This window comes from Tursiops truncatus, chromosome 17 (genome assembly GCF_011762595.2).
Source record: "Tursiops truncatus isolate mTurTru1 chromosome 17, mTurTru1.mat.Y, whole genome shotgun sequence".
Lineage (NCBI taxonomy): Eukaryota > Metazoa > Chordata > Mammalia > Artiodactyla > Delphinidae > Tursiops > Tursiops truncatus.
The window spans coordinates 13,991,451-14,016,820 of NC_047050.1; the positions used below are offsets into that span (position 1 = coordinate 13,991,451).

At 36.5% G+C, this 25,370-nt stretch overlaps 2 long non-coding RNA genes across 5 annotated transcripts in view; one reads left to right on the forward strand and one right to left on the reverse strand.

The window, feature by feature from the left end:
- The window catches only part of LOC109548344 (uncharacterized), a 389,113-nt gene that overhangs the window by 16,107 nt on the left and 347,636 nt on the right, over positions 1 to 25,370 (reverse strand). For 3 of the 4 annotated variants that reach the window (XR_012327209.1, XR_012327210.1, XR_002174431.3), the window contains exons 7-9: positions 20,689 to 22,870; positions 19,379 to 19,494; positions 18,459 to 18,522 (exon numbers count right to left, since the gene is read on the reverse strand). This is a non-coding gene — a long non-coding RNA (uncharacterized lncRNA). Of the gene's footprint in view, positions 1 to 18,458; positions 18,523 to 19,378; positions 19,498 to 20,688; positions 22,871 to 25,370 lie in introns of all 4 variants that reach the window. The other variant, XR_012327211.1, reaches the window with a different exon arrangement.
- On the forward strand, positions 3,672 to 10,767 carry LOC141276893 (uncharacterized). The gene is made up of 3 exons (XR_012327212.1): positions 3,672 to 3,803; positions 4,899 to 4,976; positions 9,284 to 10,767. It is a non-coding gene; the product is annotated as an uncharacterized lncRNA (long non-coding RNA).

Consider the following 25,370-nt stretch of genomic DNA (forward strand, 5'->3'; position numbering starts at 1 on the left):
AGCTATAAAACGGTTTGACTTCTAACCAGAATGTCTCAAGCATGTCAACAATCTTAAACTCCTGTGACATTTCTCTTTTTGTAAGCAGGAAGTAATCACAACTCAAATACATTCTCAATCCAACTTAATCATTGGGGGAATTGAGAAACGTATTCTTCTCTGAGAAATAAATGCCAAAATGTCCATGAACTGTGGAAAACCACTAAAACTAGTTTCTATTGCTTCTATGTAGTCATTTGGAAGGAAGACCTGGGTTCAAGTTTCATTTCTGCCCCTTATCCTGTGATCTTATAAAAGTCATGTTTTTCTTTTTTAACTTTTTTAGGTTCAATTTCTTTCCCTGCATTAGTAAATTTGGGGTTAAAGTAGTACCTACCTTGGAGAGTTGTAATGAGGATTAAATAAAGTGTTTAGCGTGGTGCCTAGGATATACTAACAGCCCATCATGGCAGATATCATTAATATTTCTACTCCATTATTTTATCTTACCCTTCATGGTATTCAGTTTTTCATGCATACATAATAAGATGGAGAGGAATATTGTCGCTCCGAATGAAAGCACTTTACTTGAAGGTATCAGAAAGCCAGGCGCTAAGCAAAGAACATGTAAGTTCTTGATTTCTAGGCACTGTCACTCTATAAGACATCAATATAACACACGATTCAATATGCAGACATTGCACCAAGTGGATTTCAGCATATGTCACATTATAAATTAACCCTGCTCACAGAAATAAAAGGGTCATAAGAAAATACTGTGAACATTTATATGCCAACCAATTAGATAATCTAGATGAAATGGACAAATTTCTAGAAACATGAATTATCAAAACTGGCCAAGAAGAAGTAGAAGATCTAAGTAAATCTATAACCAGTAATGAGATTGACTCAGTAATCAAAAACCACCAAACAAAGAAAAGTCCAGGACTAAATTGTTTCACTGGTAAACTCTATCAAGCATTTAAAGAAGAATTAACACCAACCTGTCTCAACCAATCCTAAAAACAGAAGAGAACAATACTCAACTTATTTTTTGAAGCCAGTAGTACCCTGATACAAAAGCCAGAAAAAGATACCACAAGAAAAGAAAACTGAAAGCCAATAACCCTTATGTATATAGATGTAAAAATGCTATAGAAAATACTAGTAAACTGAATCCAGTAGCATATTAAAGGGATTATACACCATATCCAAGTGAAATTTATCCCAGGAATGCAAGGGTGGTTCAAAATTCAAAAATTAATCAGTGTAATACAGCACAGAATACTACATCAATAGAATGAGGGGGAAAACCACATGATCATCTCCACTGATGCAGAAAAGCATTTGACAAAATGCAACACCTTTTCATGATTAAAAACACTTAGCAAACTAGGAATAGAAGGGAGCTTTATCAACATAATACAGGACATTTATGAAAAAAACCTACAGCTAACATCATATTTGTCATGGACTGAACTGTGTCCCCTCAAAATTCATATGTTGAAGCCTTAATTCCCAATGTGAGTGTATTTGGAGCGAGGGCCTATAAAGAAATAATTAAGATTAAATGATATTTTTTGGGAAAAGGAGAACAAAGTTGGAGAGTTCACACTTACCAATTTTGAAACTTACTACCAAGCTATGGTAATCAAATCATTGTAGAACTAGTATCAGAATAAAAATACAGGAATACAGACCAGTGGAATAGACTTGAAAACCCATAAATACACCCATGCTTCCATGGCCAGTTGATTTTAGACAAACATGACCAAACCTATCAATGAGGAAAAAGTAATTTTTTCAGCAAGTAGTGCTGGAGTAACTGGATAGCCACATGCAAAAGTCTGAAGTTGGACATCTACTTCATGCCATATACAAAAATTAGCTCAAAATGGAACAAAATCTAAACATAAGAGCTAAAACGCTGAAACTCTTAGAGGAACCCATAGGAATAAGTCTTCCTGACCTTGGATTTGGCAAAGGATTCTTAGATATGACACTAAAGACATGACTAACATAACAAAAACCAGATACATTGGATTTTATCAAAATTTAAAACTTTTGTGCAGCAAAGGATATTATCAAGAGAGTGAAAAGAGAACCTACATGATGGGAAAAAATATTTGCAAATCTGATAAGGGTCCAGTATAGAGAATATATAATGAACTCTTACAATGTAACAATAAAAAGACAAACAACCCAACTAAAAAATGGGTGAAGGATGTGAATAGGTGTTTCTCCAAAGAGGATATACAAATGGCCAACAAGCACAAGAAAACACGCTCAGCATCATTAGTCATCAGGGAAATGCAAATCAAAACCACAATGAGATTTCACTTCACAGCCATTAGGATAGACATAATTTTTTTAAAAAGAGGAATATAAGTGATGGCGAGGATGTGAAGAAATTGGAACCCTCAGACTCTGCCAGTAGAATGTAGAATGACGCAGCCACTGTAGAAAAGTTTGATGATTTCTCAAAAAGTCTAACACAGAATTAATATATGACCCAGCAAATCCACTCTAGGGTATATAGCCAGCATACTGAAAACAGGTGTTCAGACAAAAATTTGTACACAGATGTTCATAGCAGCACTATTCATAATAGCTAAAGTGTGGAAACCACCCAAATGTCCATCAATGGATGAACAAATAAAAAAACTGTGGTATACACATACGAAGAAATCTTAGCTTTTCTCCTGGGGAGCTCTGCCCACAAAAAAAACAAGTATTCCTCAAAGTCCTGGATGAATTTTGATGAGCGGTGCCAACTTACAAAATACATTATCGAAACCTGACTTACATGCCAGCTGTTTAGAATCCAGAAAGCACTTCCCAGAGAAATAGTGCTTTAATTATTGATATAATCATGGTCCAGCCCTAAAATTCTATTTAAACCATGTAGACACATAATAACTATTAGTTGTCTATTGCGACACAACAAACCACCCCAAGAAACATAGTGAGTAAGAACAAACATTTTATTATTTCTCTCAATTCTATGAGCTTACTGGGTTTTCTGCTTCAAGTGATGTGCTGTTATCTAGAGGCTGGATGGGCGGAAATGGCCAAAATGGGCACTCACATCTTTGGCGGGATGCTGGCTCGTGACATTCAGCTGGCAAACAGCCAAGGCAGTTACACATGGCCTCTCATTACACTTCAGCTTCTCATAGCATGGCTGTTGGTCCCAAGAGGGAGTATCCCAAGAGACAGAAAGGAGACGGTATAAGGCCATTGAGGGCTACACCCAAAAGTGGCAAAACGTCACTTCAGCTGTATACTATTAGGGAAAGCAGTCACAGAGCCCACTAAGATTCAAGGGAGTAGAGAAATAAACTCTATCCGTTGGGAGAATGACAAAGTCACATTTCAAAAGAGAATGTGGGATGGAAGTCCCTTGTGTAGCCATCTTTGGAAAATACAATCTGCCACTCCAACTATCTACTAATACCTCCATAAATTTACCATCGCATAAGCATAGCCACGATGCATTGTACTAAGATCAGGAACCTTAAGGCTTTACACCCAGCTCTGCTTAATCTCTCTAAATTTTAGTAACCTCTGGTAAAACATGGGATGTTATAAAAATATAAAAACTGCTTGTTTAACAACTACCATGTGCCAGATTCTTTTGAAGTGATTTAGGCCCATTTATATATTTAATCCTAATGACAGGTCTATGAGGTAAATTCTTTTATTATTCCTATTTTAGGTATAGGAAACTGAAATTAAAAGGAATCAAAGAACGTTCCCAAGGTTACATAATCAATAAGTGACAAAGCTGGAATTTTTCAGTGTGCTCACAAGGACTAAATCAGGTAATGTATATAACTATAGGATGAAAGGTCAAGTCATCCTCATTATTTATAACTATCTAATTCATAACGCTCTTTCAAAATTAAACACATTTTCATTGTGTGATATTGCCAACATGCAGAAGAGTTAGGAAACCATACGACATAGTTACATAAAGAACTAGCGTATACATCTTGTTTAGTAATTGTCTGACGTGTTAGGAGCTCACTGTTATTATTATAAATAGTCTCCTGTTTATACAAAAATGATAGTCCTTGCTACATCATGACGTTTGAATTAATCATTTTGAGATTACATATAAAAATTCCCTCACAATCTGGACACCTTTCTCTGCCACTTCACAGCCCAGGAGAATGTAAAGTGTAGAAGGAACTGCCCAATTTTAAACTTTGAGAGGTGTGCTTTGCCCATAATCATACTAGTGTCTACCTTTTAAATATTTAGTATTGGAACTAATTTGGGGAGTACGGTGAAGAAAATAATCCCTTAGGCAGTTCTAAGAAAAAAGAAACTAAAGAGAAACCCAGATCTGAGTGGGTACATGGGAGACAAAGAAATTATGTTAAAGAAATAAACTATCCTCACGTCAAGACCAAGTGTTTTTAAAAGGGGTGATTTGCCAAGTTACAGGAGATAAACTTTTACACAACAAGGGGCCTTTTTGTAGTCTCTATATTTAGGAGAAGCTAGTGTACATCCCAGTACATTCCTCGGTCCCTATGACCCAGGAAGAGTCCTAGTTATCCTTGAGTGATTATTAATAGCACCCCTTTTCACTGAAAAGTGCCCCAATTTGGACAATAAATTACATGGTCACTGTACCTAGCTTTAGTTAATGGAATTACCATCCTTTCAGTCATCCAGAAACCTGTTTTACTTTATGATCTCTTTGGCTTTCATTCATTCATTCAGCAAGCATCTACTCACAGCCTAGGATGTATCATTCTTTGTCCTTGGGACTAAGGATACTAAGATAAATGTAACATAGTTTCTGTTCTCAACAAGCTTATACTTGCTGGAGAAACAGTCATGTAAATATATTATTAAAAATAATGTATTGTCAGTGAAACAATAGAAATACATGTATTATATTGTAGGGGAATAAATGAGGACATATCAAGGAAATCTCAGAAGAGGGGAATCTTGAATTGAGCCTTAAAGGATCACCGAACCAGGTGAGCAGAGGAAAGCCTTGGGATATCAGCAACAGAGAGAGTGACACAGGCAAAGACACGGAGATGGTATTAATTTTCTATTGCCTCACAGCAAATTACCACACGCCTAGTCGCCTTAAATGTTGTACATTAATTATATCACAGTTTCTGTAGGTGGCAAGTCTGGGCACAGCTGGTTGGATTCTTTGCCCAGGGGCTGAAATCAAGGTGTCAGTCAAGGCTACAGTTCTGTCTGAGACTTGGGTTCTTCTTCCAAGTTCACTGGTTGTTGGCAGAATTCACCTCCTTACAGCTGTGAGACTGGGTCCACGTTTCCTTCTAGCTATTGGCTGGAGACCACTCTCAGCAACTAGAGGCCACCCTTAATTTCTTGCCACATGGGTACGTCACAGCCAGAATGTTGCTTTCTTCCAGTCTAGAAAGTGTCTCTCTCTAACTTCTTAGTTTGTGATCTACTGGAGAAAATTCCTTGCTTTGAAAGGGCTCATGTGATTAAATCAAACTTACTAGATAACCTTCCTATTTTAAGGGCAACAGATTTGAGACCTTAACTACACCACAAAATCTCTTCATAGCAGGAACTAGATTAGTGTTTGATTAAAGACCTAGGAGAAGGTATGTGTATACCAGGGGGCGGGGATCAGGGTGGAGGTGGAGAGTTAGAATTCTGGGTACCGCAGAGAAGTAGCATGGCCTGTTTGTGAGGAGAAATCCCAAAGAGCTTAGCATTGTGGGACGCATTTCAGACTTTACCAGTGTTTGTCAAACCGTGGACTATAGCCCTCTTGCTTAAGACTCACCTGTTGTGCTTGTTGAAAACACAGATTAGAATCTTAAACATATACTTATCTATATAATAAAGATTCAAGGTCACAGAATTGAGTTGATTATAATCCTCAGTCCCTGGCATGCTATCATTTGTAATCTACAAGGCCCCTCTTTTGTTTTATATTGATTCTTCCTCTTCATCCCCATTCTCATTCCTATTCCCAAGTCCCGCAAATATGGTGACCCTAGTATACTTGATATTGTCCTGCTAATCTGCCTTCTGTGTGGTCCTTAAGTATATGCGCCTCCTTGAAAAATAAACAATGTCGTTGTGTATGTGTGTGTTTTATTAGGTTTTTCATGTATGACATTGTGCTGTAAATCTCCTTCGAGTCCTTTTTATTCCAGTAGTCACGTTTACTTAGTGACTGCCACAAAATGTTCTGTCCTATTCAGAATCACAATTTGCTCATCGACTCCTCGGGATGGAGATCTGGACTGTTTCCAATTTCTTGTCTACACATCTTTCGTCCTCTTAGGGAGCTTTGTGAGAATTTCTCAGGGCTACACATCCAGGAATGCAATTGCTGTATTATTGGGTTAACATATACTTAATTTCCTTAAGTGCTATCAGATATGTCTCCAGAAATCTTGGTCTAATTCAGCCTCCCATCAAAAATGCTTGAAGGGGGCTTCCCGGGGGCTTCCCTGGTGGCGCAGTAGTTGAGAGTCCGCCTGCCGATGCAGGGGACGCGGGTTCGTGCCCCGGTCCGGGAGGATCCCACATGCCGCGGCGCGGCTGGGCCCGTGAGCCATGGCCGCTGAGCCTGCGCGTCCGGAGCCTGTGCTCCGCAACGGGAGAGGCCACAACAGTGAGAGGCCCGCGTACCGGTAAAAAAAAAAAAAAAAAAAAAAAGCTTGAAGCCTTTCGTTTCCCTATATATTTCCCTATAGTAGGTGCTTTCAAAAATCCTTTTTTTTTTTCTTTTTTTTTTTTGCCATTGTAGTGGGATTAAAAAGTTATCTTGTTAGTTGAAGTACATTTATCTGATTCCTACTGAGGCTGAATATTTCTTCATGTTCTTTTTTCAGTATTTTGGGTACTTTTCTTTTCTTGCTCTTTGACAAGAAATGATTGTATATTCTAGCTTTTAAATCATGGCCAGTTTTAGAGATTGCAAATACCTTATTCAGTCACCTATCTGTTAATTCTGGTTTTGATATTCTTTTTTGAATAGCATCTATACTTTTGATATTATCAAATCCCTTATCTTTAACATTATGTTTACTTATGGTCCAAGAATTATAATACACTTAACTTCCTCTGCTCTTATATTTCACATTTAGCCCTACAATTCATTTGAAGTAATATAGGGTATGAGATAGGAATCTGACTTTATCTGTGTCCCATACTGTGAACTAATTATTCCTTATCATTTACTGAATCATTTCTCATTTCTGAAACTTCTATAACATCATCTTTATCACGTTGGCATATATAAAAAGCTTGACTCTGAGCTCTGTTTTGTTCAGTGGGTCTATCTGACAGTTGCTGGGCTAAAACCAGTTTTGTTTTTTTTTTTTAAGTATGATAGTTTCGTAGCACGTCAATAACAGATAAAGAAAGCTTCCTTCTTTGCTGTTTTTTTTTTCAAAAATTGCCTTGGAATTTTATTCATATGCATCTTAGAATTGGTTTGTAAGTTTCAAAAACAAACATACAAATCCTGCTAACATTTGATTGTATTGCTTATATGCAGTAATTAAGGAAATGCTTTATTAGAGATATTTTAATTTTATAATACAGGGCTTGTGAATTTTTAGGTTTATTCCTAGACATTTTTGGTCATTGTTCCTTTAAGTTTTAGTTTCTTGCTCCTGTGACTTGCATCTTGTTTCCTACTGTGAATTTCTGATGTAAATAAATGCTAATGATTTTTCTTTGCTTATCCAGTAACATTGCTGAACTCCTTTATACTCTCGTTGTAAAAATTCATATGTTTAGAAGAGCAATTAAGGGCTATTTCAGAAAATTAACGCCTAAGGAGAGAAAATGTACTGAGCTAGTTACACAATGACCTGGATAACAGATGCCTTTGATAGGAAAAAGAGAAAATGTATCTGATTACAAAACGGTTTGCCAAAACTTGCCACACAAATATCATTTTTTCAATATTATTATTTTAGATGCCATTATAAAATAAAATTAATATGTTGCTATAACACAAGATTCTATAACACATTGTGTATTTACTTTGTATGCTGTTACTTTTTTAGAAAAAATATGTAATACCATATATACTTCTGCTTTTTCATTTATAATGTGAACATTTTCACTTTATTGATTTTTTTAAAAATATGGTTTTTAGGGGTTTAACCATTTTCTTTTTAAAATGAAAACATGCTATTAAAACAATTCTCTCAATTTGGGTTAGGAGAAAAGGATTTTAGGTTAGTAACTGGGTTCCATGTCTTCCTTTGTGTGTAACTCACTTAAGGAAAATGTTTAAGCGTATCATTTCCAATTCAAAAAGGAGTGGTGGACAACCCCTTGTCTATTCCTTATTCTATATTTAATCTAATACTAAGGACAGTTGCTGTCTATTAAAGCTGATGAAACTTAGGTGATTTTTACTGCCTTGAAATCTGAGAATTACTAGAAAGACTGAGCAGTAAGTTATGCGATGCTAGATATCTGTATCATATCATATCATATCTTGTGGTTGGGGTAATTTGACTTTACATCCAAGTCAATATCCAAGTTATATAATTCCACCTTAAAGGACCTTTAAAGAAATATTGTTTTTTGTAAGCAATTTTAGTTAAAAACTATTTATTCTCTGTAAAATAAAATTCAAGTAATATCCAGTAAAGAAGAAAGAAGAAAGTCAAAAATTTCCAAAATACCTCTTTGCATATATGAGAAATAATGACCAGTAATGTGTTGGCTGATGAGCATTCTTCCTCACCTGTCTATTGTCTATGTATTCTCTCATCCATTTATACAGACACACACACACACACACACACACACACACACACACACACAAAGTCAGTTAAAGTTACAATGAAAAAGAAGATGATATTTAAAATAGTAACTCTAAAGGTCTACCTTTATGATTACTATTTTAAATACCACCTTCTTTCTGATTGCATTGTTTAATATCTCCAATGTCATGTGGGTTTTCCTGTTTTTTTATCCCTGTTTTCAGTAGGAATAGGCCTAGTGTTTCCAAATTATATAAAATGCTAGGTTGGGGGATGAAATATATATATTATAAAGTCAAGGAAGGAATATCTTTGAATGCTTTCTCACTATTTAAACATTTGAAGTGTGATTTTCTTCCATAGAACTATTAATATGGTGATCGAACCAATGGATTTCCTAATATTAAATCATACTTACAATCTTGAAGTAAAGGTAACTCTTTTTTTTAATGTGCTGTTGGATTCTGTTTGCTAATTTTTATCTCAGAATTTTTGCATTGCTATTCAGAAAATTAACCCATAGTTGTTCATTTTGTGCACTTTAATTTCAGTTTTAGGACCAACAAATAAGAAGTTATTGGTTTAAATGGAAAATTGCCTAATATGTGAAAATAAATGAGAAAATGGCCAACGATAATGATATTCAATACTGGCATAGATGGCAGAGTGAAACTGAGACGATTTTTCCGAGATTCCTTCAAAAATAAGATATTCATCTATCAAAAATAATGTGTAAACTCTTTCATCAAGATTGGACCCTCACTGAGAATTCTTTCCATGGATTATTTTTTATCTAATGTAAACTTCCATCTTTTGCCTATGACATATTTTATAGTCATAAGCTATTAAGTCAAGTTGTATCCCTGTTTTTTTTTATATAAAAAAAATGCTACATCTACAAGTACATTTGCAGGCCACAGAATTAGTAAAACAACCAGAACACTTAAACCCTTCATGATTCTCCTTGTTACTCCTGAAGCTCGACATAAAAGTTAGCTCTCATTTTGCTTGGCTCTAATATTAACATTATCATTGTATTGAATTCCATTGTGTGTTGCAAAGCTGAACCTCAAGATGTAGGAATAAATGGCCATAAATTAGAATTATTTGACACGTGTCAATAAAATAACGTGGCCAAATACTAAAACACTTTGGCTTCATGCCAAGTCTGAGGTCAGGATTTGTAAGAATGACAGTCCTTTTTCTGGCCTGCTTCTTGCGGTGGCCCTGAGGCTGCAGTAACCAGATGTCTGGTACATTGCATTTAAAGGTCTCAGAGTTTTAGCAGATAAAGCCCCACTTTTTTCTTCTTTAACTCAAAGTCCGACTGTTTCCATTAAAATACACACTTCTTTTTATTAATCGAATTTTTTCTTTTGCCATAATCTATCTTAACAATGAAAAGTAAAAAAATTGTAACTTATTGTATGTTTGAATTAGCCTGTTTAACTAAAGAATCAAAAAATAAATATATTTAATTTTCCCTTATGCTGCTTAGATTGTGTGGTATAAATCAGGAACTGTTTGAAACTTAATTTCCCCATGTAGTATCAGTAATTTGATGGCAAGCTCTTTATCTCCATCATCTCTGAATCTCCAGCCCACTATACACTTAAGGAATGTGCAATAAATATGCTGAAAGAATAAATAAATGGATGAATCTGGAATTAACATCATTTGCAACCGAGACTCTTAAGAGTTCCTCCACGTGGTGATTTAAAAGCAAAACGAAACCCCCCAAAATTGGCCTGCACTAGTTTGTTGAAAGATTGTTGGCTAAATCTCTATAGGGGGATTTACAGTTGGACCCACTGTCATAGCTAAAGAGAACTGAATCTCATAGGTATTCAGCTATACCTTTAATGGTATGTATGGGGAGATGAGGATCCAAAATGTACCCTTAGTACCATAGCAACTTTATCACTAAGTTCCCTTTATTAAATTTTAAAATTAAATTTTATCATGGTTATTATGACTTTATCTGAATAACTGGGCTTTATCTGAATAACTCAAAGACTATAGGGGCTCTGTTGCATCTACAATCATCTTTACTTCAGAGAAAAATAAAACAATGTCCTTTATAAAGTATAGGAAGAAGCTCAAAATACTATCTAAAGGGCAGTTGAATCCCATAATAGTACTATAAAAATGCAGTCAGAAGACAGAAGCCATAAAAGGTCCAGGGCTTCTTAGAGACTTGACTGATTTCGGGTCAGGCACAAGGGATATACAGATGAACCTGGGGCATTGTGTTGTGTCAGATATCAAGAAATCTATTAAACTTTACTGAAGGGTATATCGAAAGGACTCAGGAATCAATTTGAAAAGGCGCCCACTGGCTAAAGATGGGATCATTTGAGCACCCATAACAGGAAGTGCAGTGTATTGAAACACTTAATATGTTTATTACCATGACATCACTCTCTCTCTCACACACACACACACACACACACACACATACACACACACACATCCATCATTACCTTCGCTGGGGTCCTTCAGAAGATATTGAGTAAACCATCTCAGTATTTTGAAAACTGGTAATGAAGGAAAATAAAGATTTATCCTGCCTTCCCCATATAAACTGTACCTCAACGTAACCCAATAGTGGATAAAAAGAAGTTTCTCAATATAGAAATTTCCCAGCTAATAAATGAAGAAGGAATGATAGAATTAGACCATTTTATCTTGCCATCACCTATGAACTAATAAATCTAAGAAATAATGACTAAATGGCAATAAACACCACAAAAGATGAGATAACCAGACACTCATGTCTGCTGGTGGAAGTATACAACACTACCTAGGAAGCCGTCTTGCAAAAAATTAATTCTGAGTCTGATCAAGACATTAGATGGGCTACCAACCTGTCAATTCAAAAAATATATAGACAGGAGGCAAAAGAGCATCTTAACTGACATTTTGGGGATGCAGTGAATAGCACCCTGACAATGGTGCTTCTCAAAATGTGGTCCCTAGAGCCCCTAAAGTTCTGGGAACTGTTTTACTTGTCCATGATGAGATAAGGAGCTTGTGTCAGAATGTAAGTTAATTACATCACTAAGCACACTCTGTAGTTCAGCTGAAGGAAGTTGTACGTAATTGTCATTCTGGGGCAATCTCCTTATTTTATGTAGACCAGTACATTGACTAGGACAGCACTACCATACAAATGACCTTTTGAAATTTGTATAAAATAGAGGAAATGAAAAAGATTAAAAGAGATTTCATAGAAATATCAACTAATTACAATACATTAAGTATATTTTATGCTGATTTAAGTAAACTAATGAAAAGGTGTAAGAAAATTTGGGCATTGAGTATTTAATAATATTAATGGATTGTTAGATTTGTAGACAAGATAAGGGCATTGTGGTTATATTTAATGTTCAGAGACACATTTTGGAATATTATGGATAAAATATATCATTTCATCATGTCTAGGATTTGCTTCAAAATAATATGGAAGGGTGTGGAAAGTGGGTAAGAGGTGTGAAAGTAACAGGATTAGACATATGTTAAAGTTGTTTAAGCTGGAGGATAGAAACATGTACTTTCATTACATCATCTTCTCTACTTTTGTATATGTTAAAATATTCCAAAATTAAAGGTTAAAAACTAAAACAAAAACCAAACCAACACATGAACTTCACCACTGTAAGAATAAATAATAAAGAGAGAAGTCACAGAAAGTGAGAACTAGAATTAGGACCAAAATAACACTGAGTAATTTTTAAATTGGCAGAAATAGTTTGTCCACACACCTTATTCTGGATGCACACTTAAGTTTTCTTTGCCCCAAACTTTGTTTTTCTAACATTGAAATCCAGCTGTTGTATAAGGACATATGCAAATGTTCCTATAAGCCATGATTATGGGTTGAATTGTGACCCTCAAAAACACGATAAAGTCCTTCCCTGGTACCTGTTTAAATGTGACCTTATTTGGAAAAAAGAGTCTTTGAAGATGTATTCAAGTTAAGATCAGGCCATTAGGTTGGGCTCTAATCCAAGATGGCTGGTGTCCTAAGAAGAGGGAAATTTGGACACAGAGAAACACAGGGAGAGTGTCATGTGGAGGATGAAGACAGAGATTGGAGAGACGCTTCTACAAGAAGAGGGACACCAGGAGCTGGGAAGAGACGTGGAACAGATTCTCCCTCCCAGCCCTCCGAAGGAACCAACCCTGTTGACACCTTGATTTCAGACTTCTATCCGCCCAAACTGTGAGATAATGTTTCCATTGTTTTAAGCCACTTAATTTCTAGCACTTTGTTACAGCCAACCTGAGACACTAGTACACTCGCTGAGCTTAATAAGATTGGTGTCTACATATCTGTACGTTGCGAGAAGCAAGCGAGACAGAAGGTGGTTCGTTGTGGTTTTACATAGTCCTTTGTATCAAAAATCATGTTGTCATTTAAAGTTGCCTGAGTTGTTAACTGTTTTGTTTTCCAAATGACAGCTTTGTGTTTCCTTTTTAATCACAGAGCTTCAGAATAGACAGCTACAGTACTTATCACGAAGCAGAAAGAAAAAAACATCCAAAACTTTGACCAAGCAAACGAGCATTTTTCCTGCAAGATAAACCATGACTATCCCCAAAAAACCACCAAAGTCATTTGGATGAAAACCTAGTTACTTGGTGAATTTTTTAAAAATGTTGTTAACTAATTATGTGCGTATCATCTGGGCCACTGTTTCCCAGTCCTATGTTCTACTAGGTACTTCTAAATGGCCAACTTTTGAAACACACTTTATAATGAAATTTGATTTTGTTTGTGCACACAGATCCATGGAACAGGAGACTTTTTAAAACTATATTCTTTACTACAATTGTGAGGACAATGGAAGAAAAAGAGGAGAAAGTGGGAAAAGGCATCCAACCAAAAAAAAAAAAAAGAAAGAAAAATTAAAAGAGAAAAGTTTAGAATGGGTGGCAGATAACTGATTCTCTGCTTGGTCTCATCTACCATTAATACAGGTTTGCTTTTGGGGGAATAGATTTGATGTCTTACTATGCCTGCAGTACATTCTCCAGAATGACTGATGAGTTATTTCTGTGAGCCAGCTAGGACCTAAGTATTGGTCCAATAAAACAGATCTTTTTCTTTTACAAAATGATAGTACAAGAGAAGGAGCATGAAGCCATCAGTCCCGAGGAACTGAAGACTCAAGTTTTCCTAGAAAAGAATGCCAGGGAATTAAACTCAACCCCAAATAAGTTTATCCGCTGTTCACAGTCTTAAGTTTTGTTGGCAGTTCCTAACTCTTGGCACCATTCAAAGTTTCATCAGTGGTGAGACAACTCATTGCTACCCTCTCAACGCCTTCTTCTGAGTGCAATGTATGGTACTTTCCTGCTGCCTTCTAGCAGCTGCTGTCATGTTCCCCATGAAGTCTTCTAAGTTCTTCAGAGCTGCACCAGGGAACTAGACCTAGGTATGGAAAAACATTGTCATCTCCAGGATGCTCCTGAGCGCTTTAATGCCAGAAGCCTGATGTTTAACCGAACAACTTTCTGAAATATCCTAAGGCTATAGAGTATCCACAGTCATTCATTCAAGGACAGGTGGGGAGTGAGAGGTGTGTATACTTAAGAAAACATGTGAATTGGAACATGCTGGTACTTATCTCTTTTTTCTTTCTTTTTTTTGGTGCTATCAACAGTTTTAGTCACCATAAAACTACAGGTCAAGCCATGGTTCAGCATACTCTCTTGGAAATAAAAAACAAGACAACTCTAGTGGCTAATACAATTTTTCAAGTATGTCTATGATCTATAATTTTTTTAACTTTTTATTTTACATTGGAGTATAGCTGATTAACAATGTTGTGTTAGTTTCAGGTGTACAGCAAAGTGATTCAGTCATACATATACACGTCTCTATTCTTTTTCAAATTCTTCTCCCAACTAGGTTGTTATAGAATATTGAGCAGAGTTCCCTGTGCTATACAGTAGGTCCTTGTTGGTTATCTACTTTAAATATAGCAGTGTGTACATGTCAAGCCCATGTGAATTGGAACATGCTGTTATTTCTTAAAGAAATAGAAAATATTTCGGCTCAAACACTCTCCAAAAGAAGATCAGGGATAATAAAGTTTGACTCAAAAATATGATGCGTGTGTCTATCTTCAGTTTCATGTTTTTTTCAAGTTAGTGTTGGAGAAGAGATGAGATGGGATGAGAAGGAAAGGGAAAGCATTGAATGACCAAGAAAGATAAAGGAGAGTGGAGAGAAAGAAATCAAGAGAGGGTACAGAAAAGGGGAGAAATGGAGAACAAAGGAAGAAAGGATCGGCTCAGTACGTTTTGAGGTGCTACTTGATTTATTTGGGTTACAGAGAGTTATCTGATCTTCTGCAATGTTAATTAACTGATTCGTCATTGCCCACAACTTTTACTTCTTAACCTTAAAACCGAGGTTCTCAGTTCTGAGTACACATTGCAACCACATGGAATTTTAAAAAATACCCATGTCTGGATCTCACCCCAGAGATTCTTTTTTATTTGATCCTGGTACAGCCTGCAATTGTGGTTTTTAAAAGCTCCCCCAGACAAATCCAATGTGTAGCCAAGGTTGAAGTTACTGCCACGAAGCTCCCATGACTGACAAAATCAGAGTACTCTCCTCCAAAATAAGGAACAAACAGCACCCAGAACTGTGGGATCCAGTCATACTTTAGATCAGTGATTCTCAAAACAAGATGTGCAGCAACGTCCCTGTGAAACTTTTCATGAATATCGATTTCTGACCCCCATATCAGTGATTCCGATTCAGTAGGTTTGAGGTTTTGCCTGAGTATGTGTGTTTTGAAAAACCTTCACAGGTAACTTTGAGTAAAACAAGTATATGAAATCACTGACTTAAATATGTAAACTTCAATTCATTCAGACGTTGAGATTCAGGAAAGTATTAGAAAAAGAGATGATCAGACAGACAAGTTTGCTAAGGCTGCCTTAATAAAGTACTACAACTTAAACAACAGAGACGTTATTTCACAGTTCTGGAGGCTTGGGCGTCCAAGATCACGGTGTCAGTCTGATTGGTTCCTTTTGAGGGTGGTGAGGGGCAATCTGTCCCGCGCCTCTCTCCTAGATTTTCATGGTTTGCTGGCAACTTTGGGCATTCCTTGGCTTGTAGATGTCTGCCTTTATCATCTCATAGTGTTTTCCTTGTGTACATGTCTTTGTCCAAATTTCCTCTTTTCATAAGAACACCAGTTATATGGGATTAGGGCCTCTCTCAAATCTAATTCCATAAAGTTCCTATCTCTAAATAAGGTCATGTTCTGAGGCACTGTGGGTTAGGATTTCAACATGAATTTTGAAAGGATACAATTCAACCGGTAACGTCAGATGTCTGTTGTTTTTCTCCAAAAATACATTGGCATTGGTCATATCTGCATTGTCAATTCTCAAGGCATTAGGATTCAATAAAATATAAGTAATGTAAATTATCCTGAACCTAACATAAATCCTATTTAAAATCTTAAAGACTTTAGAAATCGGATTCTGTAGTTCATGCATTGACCATTCTAGTCAGATAAAAGTGCATTTAAGACATTTTACAATTGCTTCTCTGTTTGCAAAACATCCATGAGGAATCGATAGCACACTAAATTTTAAGAAAGCACTGGCTTAGGGACATTTTAAAACTAAGATGATGGTGAGAGAATAGTGTCATCTTATGCTAAAAATATCAAGTTTTCCCCAATGAAAAGATTTCTATTGCCCATGACTTCTTGTCCAGCCTTGAGACAAATTTTGTAGAGAAATCCGTCATTCTGAGGGTAAGGTATTCTTTGTGATTCTTCAGTTATCAAGCTCATTGGGGCTCATATTTTCTTTATTGTTTCTCTTTTTTTTGACAGCTGAATGTCAGGTCCTTGGGCATATATGGTCATTTGAGACAGTGAGATTCGACCTCAATATTCAGCAAACCACCTAGTTGACTAAATTGATCCTTTTAAAATAATATAGAACGTTCTCTTTTTCATGCTACAATTTCTAACTAGAATTTTTATCTTTTGCAAAAAAAATTGAGAACCTGTCAACTTGTCTAACTAGCATAAAGTCTGAATAAAGTTATTCAAAACTGTTTCAGCATACCAGTGTTCCATGATTTTTCACTGGAAAATTAGAAAATAACATCACTTTATCAGCACAGAGGAGAATCTAGTTCTAGCATGTTCAAATGTAGACAAATCAGTTGAATCTGAGAATTCAACAAATGAAGAAACACTGAAAGTGCTTCTACTTTATCACGGCTGTGGGAGAGCAGGAGAGCTAAGGGAGAAATAACAGCTGAAATTACGGTAAGAACCAGTTTCATGGAAGTTTCACCAAGAACGGTCATCATTTGCTCATGTGGGAAATGCTGTTAGAACAAAAGGCCTTAGAAAAGAAGAAATGAACACACAAGCCGAAACACTAAACAGTGGGATTTGGTTTTGTTCTGTTTTTTTGTTGTTCGTTTTTTTACAATTTCTCTTTGGGGACTTTGCTTTAAGGTAGAGTTCTGTGTTAAGTATTTTGCCTCCCTAAACTGATTCCATATTTTGTAAGATAGGGAAAAAGGTGTGTGTGTGTGTGTGTGTGTGTGTGTGTGTCTCTGTGTGTGTCTGTGTGTGTGTGTGTGTGATTGTTGGACTGTGTGAATATTGCCTTTCTCTGATCTACAAAGGCAGCATAGTTTATATGCACATATTTTCCACCTAGAGAGAAGCGAAGCCAGAACTGAGGGAAAATTTTGGCTGACAAGCTCAGTAGGAATGTGGCAAGCAAACAGAATAAGGTTAGTTGAAGGTTAAGCTGCGTTGTATTGATGTAGTAATGTTGTCTTTAGAACAAATTAGCTCCCTGGGACTTGGTGACACAGTGGAGTGTTAAACCCTTCTTTACGAAAAGAACATGTGCAGGTTGTTTCTGGCTTGAAAAGTGCCAGTGAAAAATTACACAAAGATCAAGCTTGAAAAATGTTTACTTTGCAGAAAATCGTTTAAAAATGGAATCTCAATTTTGTTGGCAGCTCAGTTTTTTAAAAGGGCTATTTATTCTAGAGTCCTGCTGCACATGGTTTATGGCCATTTATAAGGTGTATTGAAACTGCATGAACTCGAGCACCTTAGGGAATGTTGTTTTTATTTTTTTTAAAGTGGTTGGACTGAGATTCAGTATGAATCACATAAGAGAGATTTAGAAGCACGTGAAGATAAATGTTTCCCGTGTGACACTGAACAGCACATCTGGAAGGTGATCTTATATAAATACCTGAAAAGACCATAGTTTTAACAGATATCAATAAAGAATAGGGTTGCGTTTCCCTCTTAATTTGAGAAGAAAATATGGTTTTTATATTTTAAAAAAATAGTATCTTCTCATGCAAATTTCTGGAAGCTCCATTTGTGTAGAAATAGTCCTACAATTTATTCTTTCACTCAGTAATTCACTTACTCAATTGCCCAACAAACATTACTGAATATCTATCTGTTATAGTTGCTAATCTGCCACTCTATAGATAAAAAAGGAGTAAGACACACTACTGGCCATAAAATATTTCTTACGTTAGTCATTAATAAGCTTTTTTAAACATGTGACTTTCATGCACATCAACTGATTTATATGTATTAAGATCCTACTATAACATAAAGAATTATCTCCAACCCCTACCCTGTCTGGTGAAGAATTTCTCTTTCGCATTATTTACAAAAATTTTACACTTACTTTCTCCCTGTTGCCAGGAGCATTTCAATATCACTTGGTAATCCTTAAAATGTAGTTTTTACTCCTGTTAAAAAAAAGAAAATATCCATCAAGTGAAATATAGTTTCAAGTTTAAACCAAAGAATCTTCCCGTTTGTTCCTTCCTAATTTTTTTCTTTTAAAGATTATTTTTAGAGCAGTCTTAGTTCACGACAAAATTGAGAGGAAGGTATAAAGAATTGCCCATATACCCCCTGCCCTACACATACACAGCCTCCCCCATTGTCAACATCACTCAGCAGAACAGTACATTTGTGACCAAGGATACACCTATATTGACACATCATAATCAACCTGAGTCAATAGTTCACCTTAAAGTTCACTCTTGGCATTGTACCTTCTATGGGCTTGGACAAATGTATAAGGACATATTTCCATCATTATAATATTATGCAGAGTTTTGTTTTGTTTTGTTTTTTGCGGTATGTGGGCCTCTCACTGTTGTGGCCTCTCCCATTGCGGAGCACAGGTTCCGGACGCGCAGGCTCAGCGGCCACGGCTCACGGGCCCAGCCGCTCCGCGGCATGTGGGATCTTCCCGGACCGGGGCACGAACCTGTGTCCCCTGCATCAGCAGGCAGACTCTCAACCACTGCGCCACCAGGGAAGCCCTATGCAGAGTTTTTTCACTGCCCCCCAAATCCTCTGTGTTTCTCCCATTCGTCCCTCCCTGCAATCCCACCCCTGGCAACCACTGATTCTCTTAGTGTCTCTATGTATCAAAGGAAAGGGCTTCTGTGCTGGTGAGTTAAATATTATCTTTATTTACTCTTAACCTCAACCCTTCAAGGTAGTTTTATTAGCCAAGATAGGCTGGATGCAGTTCCTAGCCCACCCAATATCCCAGAGGTTTAATGTAATGCGAGTTTTCTTCTCATTTACCTCACAGTCCAATATAGATCAACCAGGAAACTCTACACTGCTCAGATGTTTAAGGAACCAGGCATTTTCTCGGGCTCTGTACTCTCCTAGGGCTTCAGGGTCTTCACATTGATTCTCTGCTTCCAGGGAGCAAACAGTGAAGAGAGGGTCAGAGTAAAGAAAAGGGTGGGATTCAAATTCAGCATCAAGATTAAAACAGCAACTGTAGGACTCTACAACCTTGCTCTTTCTTAAGCTATGCTATCTATTCCTCTCTGCATCTTACCATTTTACTTAAAGCATTTGTTTATTGAATTATTCATTCAACAAATAGTTCCTTATTGGTTCTCACAATATGTTAGTTGAATGAATTAAATATTAAATTTACTAACATAGGTAGCCACTGCTTACCTATAGATATTACTCAGAAAAATAAGAATCTAAAACAGGTTCTCTGTTTATTGGCAACCTCCTCCATGTCAGTTTTACTCTATTGTTCTATAAATTTAGTGTCACAGCACAATTTAATTATGCTAAGATTTATTTACTACTTGAAATTAACATTACTTTATTTCCAATGAAACTGGAAAAAAAGACCAAAATAATGTGTTATTCTTTATTTTGTGCTTTTCTAATGAAGCAAAGAAGAGAAAGCTGGCCTTCATTTAGATTTAAACTTAAAAAACAAATTATCGCTGATCACATTTCTCTTTCGCCACCTAGAAAAGATTTAAATGGCAAGATTTCTGTTCCATAACAGTAACTATGAAATCCAGAAAACTTATTTTTTAAAAAGAGTGGAGCTGTAGAACAGGACGTTAGATATAAGGTACAGGAGAAGGATTGAACTGAAGATGAAAATTTGAGATTATAAATTTATGTAGTATTTATAAAACTAAGAAATCAGTCTCAGCCTACAAGTAGGTTTAGAATAGAAAGCATAGCCAGAACCCCAAAGAACATTTACTTATGTTTATTGTGTAGATAAATGTCCTCTGGATTAATCCTACTTTAAATGAATTCCAACATGTTATGAATATTTAGAGTTCCTGGTTCTCTTATCTATAGGGCTTAATGTCCTAAAATTTCTAGCTAAAAAATTTGCTTAGACACTGCTTCTGCTGCATTTTTCAATTATCAAAGCAAAGTTGTGAGATCTCCAAAATTTCATTCTTTCTCACTTATTTACAAAAGCTTATTAGAAAACCAAAGGTAGTTTTATGTTTACATGACTAATAGTCTGCTTTTCAAATTCTTAATATTTTATTGATTTTGAATTGTTCTAAATGATCTGCAAAACACCTCCAAAACTTGGGCAGATGTATACCCACCTGGGACAGCGTTGGATAGAAGAATGAATGACCTTCCTGAGGCCAGTTCTGCTTCTGAGAATGAATTCCCATACAGAATGTGTTTCACTGAATTCAACGAACAAAGTAGAGAATTATACAAAGTAGTAGACAGGAGAGTTTACTTACCAAAGTAAACTTGAAAATTCTAAAATCACTGAGCTGAAGAAGAAAACGATAAGCAGAATAGCAAGTTTTATGCATTCAATCATTTAGTTTTTAGTTACAGTTAGTCACGAACATTTCAAATTATGCACATAAATGTACGTACACATTTGCACATTTAATGCTATCTTTTACTTAGGTGCTGTTTTGCAAAACACAAAGCTGGTTCAAAAAGGACTCGGCAGAGTATTTGTCATAGAGGAAGGACAGATAATATTCTTTGTTGTTGTTTGTGAAGCTCTTTGCTTGCATTGTCTCATTTAAACACTCACCAGCCTATGAGTAGATGCTATTACTGCTACTATTTTAGAGGAAGGAAACGAACAATAAAAAAAGCTAAGCAATGTTTTCTTTACCCATACACTTCTTCTAGTGCTGGGAATTCCTTTCAAGTCTTGTGACTCCAGGTGTTTCTTCTTTAACTTATCTCTACCTATCATAATTTTCATGTGACTCTCTTTGCCCATGTACGGACATGGTCCATTTTTCAGCAAAATTGATTCCTGGGCAAAGGATACAATTTAAAGAGCAGGCATGGTTGTTTACGGATCATGGTATGTATCTGTTTCAGACATGATTACGTCTTCACAGAAAATTAGAAAATGTACCGGTAATGTGTGAAATAATTAAAGTACAGGGTTTTTATTAGCATCCAATAAGTAGAAGGCTCAAAATGCAAATAGAGGTTGCTTAGATTCTAACACAGTCTTCTTGAGAGATAACATGTCCCAGGTTTTAACAGTCATTCAGATTAAAGTTAGACCCTCCTATAATCTTATTTCAGGTAATGATATATGAAGTCACTTCCTGTTACAGCAGCCATTTGCATAAATGCCAATATTTATGTTTCCAGTATAAAAAAGCACCCCCTTTTAGTTTCAAATTTAGCACGAGGTTGCCTGATGAAACCCTGAAATAGCACCTGGCCACCTACCTTAATTTGAAGACCACTAAAATCTAGAGCCTTAAAAATGCCATCACCTTGTTTGACTTGGTGAAACCTGGGAGAATGTAGTAACCAGAGCGGGCTGCTAAGATGAAGTCATCTTGCTAAAGGGACAATTTGTAATGGGGCACTGTGCTGACAGGTCTGCAAGCCTATAGTCTACAGTCAGTGTGCACATTTGAGCTCAAAATAGACACTGTGTATGACAAAAACAGCATTATTCTCAACTGTTGAGGGAAACTGATGGATGTTGCTTCTCCAAACTCTGGAAAATTAAAATTGAGGCCCTATGGAAAGGTCTATTCATGTAGCATGTTCTGTTTTCTTAAAGAAATGATGGCGTAGATAGAAAGAATGGTCTACGTATGCTTGCTGAACATGAAGAACTAGCTCTGTCTTTATTTTCCAAATGAAAAAAACCAACTACAGAATATACTAACATAGTTTGGGTGTTTTTTTAAATTATTATTATTATGTTTGCCTCCTGATCGTTAACAAGGTTTATCTCAGTTTAAACTCTAAACCATATTTAATAATATACTGCTTTTGGTAAAAAGATTAAAATTAAATTAAGTAGTATTTTTCCCCACCCCCAAATCTGGGTGGAATTGTTTATCTAGAACCTGATATACTGTTGACAGAAAGAGCAGAGAATATTGAGTATTTGCAGGAGGCATGAAAGTCTCTTCTTTTTGAAATGCATACTTTAGGCTCTTGTGTGTATTCTGTATGATCAACATAAGTTCAGTTTTCACTTTAATTTTCTTAAGTATCAAGCAGAAAAGATGGACACGCGAAAAAAGGAAATCCCTCTTTTTCAAGGATTTGTCTATTCTAGATTTCTAGATGCCTCAAAAATCAGACATGCTTCACGTTCATGTTAATTTATAGATCAGATAATTCTTCCCTCTTAGTAACAGCAGAATTCATTTTCCTCGGGAAGGATTTGCTCTGAGATTCTTCGGGGGCCATCTTGGGTGGCTGAGAATGAGAAAATGAGAACTGTCGTCCTTGCTCTGCCAACTTGGTTCCTCCTCTGGATCAGCTTCCCATCTGGAAGATGAAGAGCTTGAAGTCAATAGTGATAGTTAATATTTTACTGAGAACATGTTATGTGCCAGCCATGATAGCTCTACAAGGTAACTCCTAACATTAGCCCTATTTATGGATGAGGAAAATTAAGACACGTAAGATTAAATAACTTGTCTAAAACCCTCACAGATAATAAGGAGTGATTCAAAATTTTTATAGATTATAGTTCATTTAAGTTATTATAAAATATTGGCTATATTCCCTGTGCTGTACACTATATCCTTGTGGTTTGTATCTCTTAATCCCCTACCCCTGATCTTGCCCCTCCCCCTTTCTCTCTCCCCACTGGTAACCAATATGTTTGGTAAAGAAAACAATTTTCAAAGGAGCAAATTTACTTTCTTTTGGACATCTAACTTCCACATGGCAGAAACCAGGTAGCTTCAAAATCATGTTTGCTTTATTCCAAAGTCAATTACCCTTCAGTAAAATAACTGAGTGTTTTTAGTTATTGTATTAACTGTCATCTTTAGTTAAAGACAAATGAAATGCAAGAAACTTCCATAATTCATATCTTGAAGAATTAGAGAAAGACCTTTCTTGACTCCCTTCTCTTTAAATACCCATGTTCCCCCCACCATTTTATTTCAGTGTCCTTTAGCATGGGCCCCATACACAGTGTTTCTTTTGCAGAATAATGGGCAATGCCATTGTTTTAACAAAAGAAAAATAAATAGTAGTCTTGACTTTCTCGTTCCCAGATAGTCAGCTGCTCCATGGAGGAAGTTAGACTGGAGGGCGTTAGGAATTAATGAACTGTGGAGATGGCATCTTCTTTGTAGACAAAGCAAGACTGAGAGAGAAGAGATTAAGGCCTCTGGTTAAATGGAGTGGTGACCTTATCAGAAATACAGAAAATAACATCACATCATGGAAATCAGAGCACACAGAGTTAATTCTAGGCTCTAAAGAAAGAAGAGATTATTTAATAAGGATAGTGGCATAGCTTGTTAACTATTTTCATAAAACAAAATACTACATGATGGCTTCACCTGTATTACACACACAAACTCCACATGGATTAAAGAATTAAATGTAAAACGTAAACCAAAAGAAACAAATTTAAAATAATAAAATGAAAAAATATTCATAAAAAATTTATTGGATTGCAGAATGGTCAAAAAATACATTAGTTCAAAACAATGGAAGAATTCGTAAAGGATAACTATTACAGACATTTTCCCATAGAATGTTTTAAAATTTATGTGGCTGAAAAAAACAACAGAAATAAAATTAATAGTCAAATAAAAAATTTCAGAAAATATTTGCTCATATAGGACAAAAGAGTTAATAACCTTAATGTATAAGTCTCCTCAAAACAACTTAACCAAGTGTCATTTTGGAAGAAAAAAATACACAAAGCAGTACTTAAATAATAAGAATGAGGCCATACCAGGCCTGGGATGGCTTCTGCTTTGGAGAAGCTGAATTAGACACACATTTCCCTATTCTACCACCTAAGTTCCACAACAAATCCTGGATATTATACATAATTTTTTTTTTTTTTTTTTGGCGGTACGTGGGCCTCTCACTGTTGTGGCCTCTCCCGTTGCAGAGCACAGACTCTGGACGCGCAGGCTCAGCGGCCATGGCTCACGGGTCCAGCCGCTCCGTGGCAGATACACAATTTTTTTAAATGAAGAAGAAGAAGAGGAGGAGGAGGAAGTAGAAGGGGAAGAAGAAGAAGACAGTTGAAATGTGGAGCAAAGGCAGCCCAGAGAATAATATGGTGGTGAGTTTCATGGGCTTTCTTATTCTCTCATACCATCCCAGACTTGGAGCTGAAAAGCCAGCAACTCAGAGATAAAAATGAGGATAGAAAAAGGCCCCCAAAAAGATCACTCTCTCTAACAAAGGACCAGGAAAGGAGCAGACTAACAAGACAGAAAACTTTTAGACCATAATCACCTTATTCCAGCCAAAAGTCAGAGTAAAACCTGTGACCCCATCAGCACCCCTGCCAGCAAAGACCAGGTGTAGAGCGTAAACTTCCTCCCTCACAAGACTAGAAGGTGGTGTTCTCATGCCCCTGCAGGGATGGTATCTGAGGGTGCCAAGTAGGGACCTGGGACTTTTATCCCCTCTAGCCAGTAACAATATCCCTTTGCAGTGTAAATGGAGACCATATGGGGAGCCTGGACTTCCGTGACTTCTCATTCCCCAGTGGAATGGCCTTAGAGAAGGCTTAGTGAAGAGTGAGGACCTTCACCATCTCTCAATAATAATGAGGCCACCCCCACCATGGTGTCAATGACAACACAAACATCCATGCCCGGCAGCGGTGAAGAACCTCCCCTAATCGGGTCAGGTGTCAACGGAGGCGAAGTGGGGAATCTAAACTTCTATCTCCACTTGACAGTATTGAGACAGCTTTTCCTCTTCCAGAGAAGTGTCAAACAAAGCCAGTGAAAAGAGAAGGTTTAAATAAGATCCAAAGACTCAGAACATATAATGAAATTAT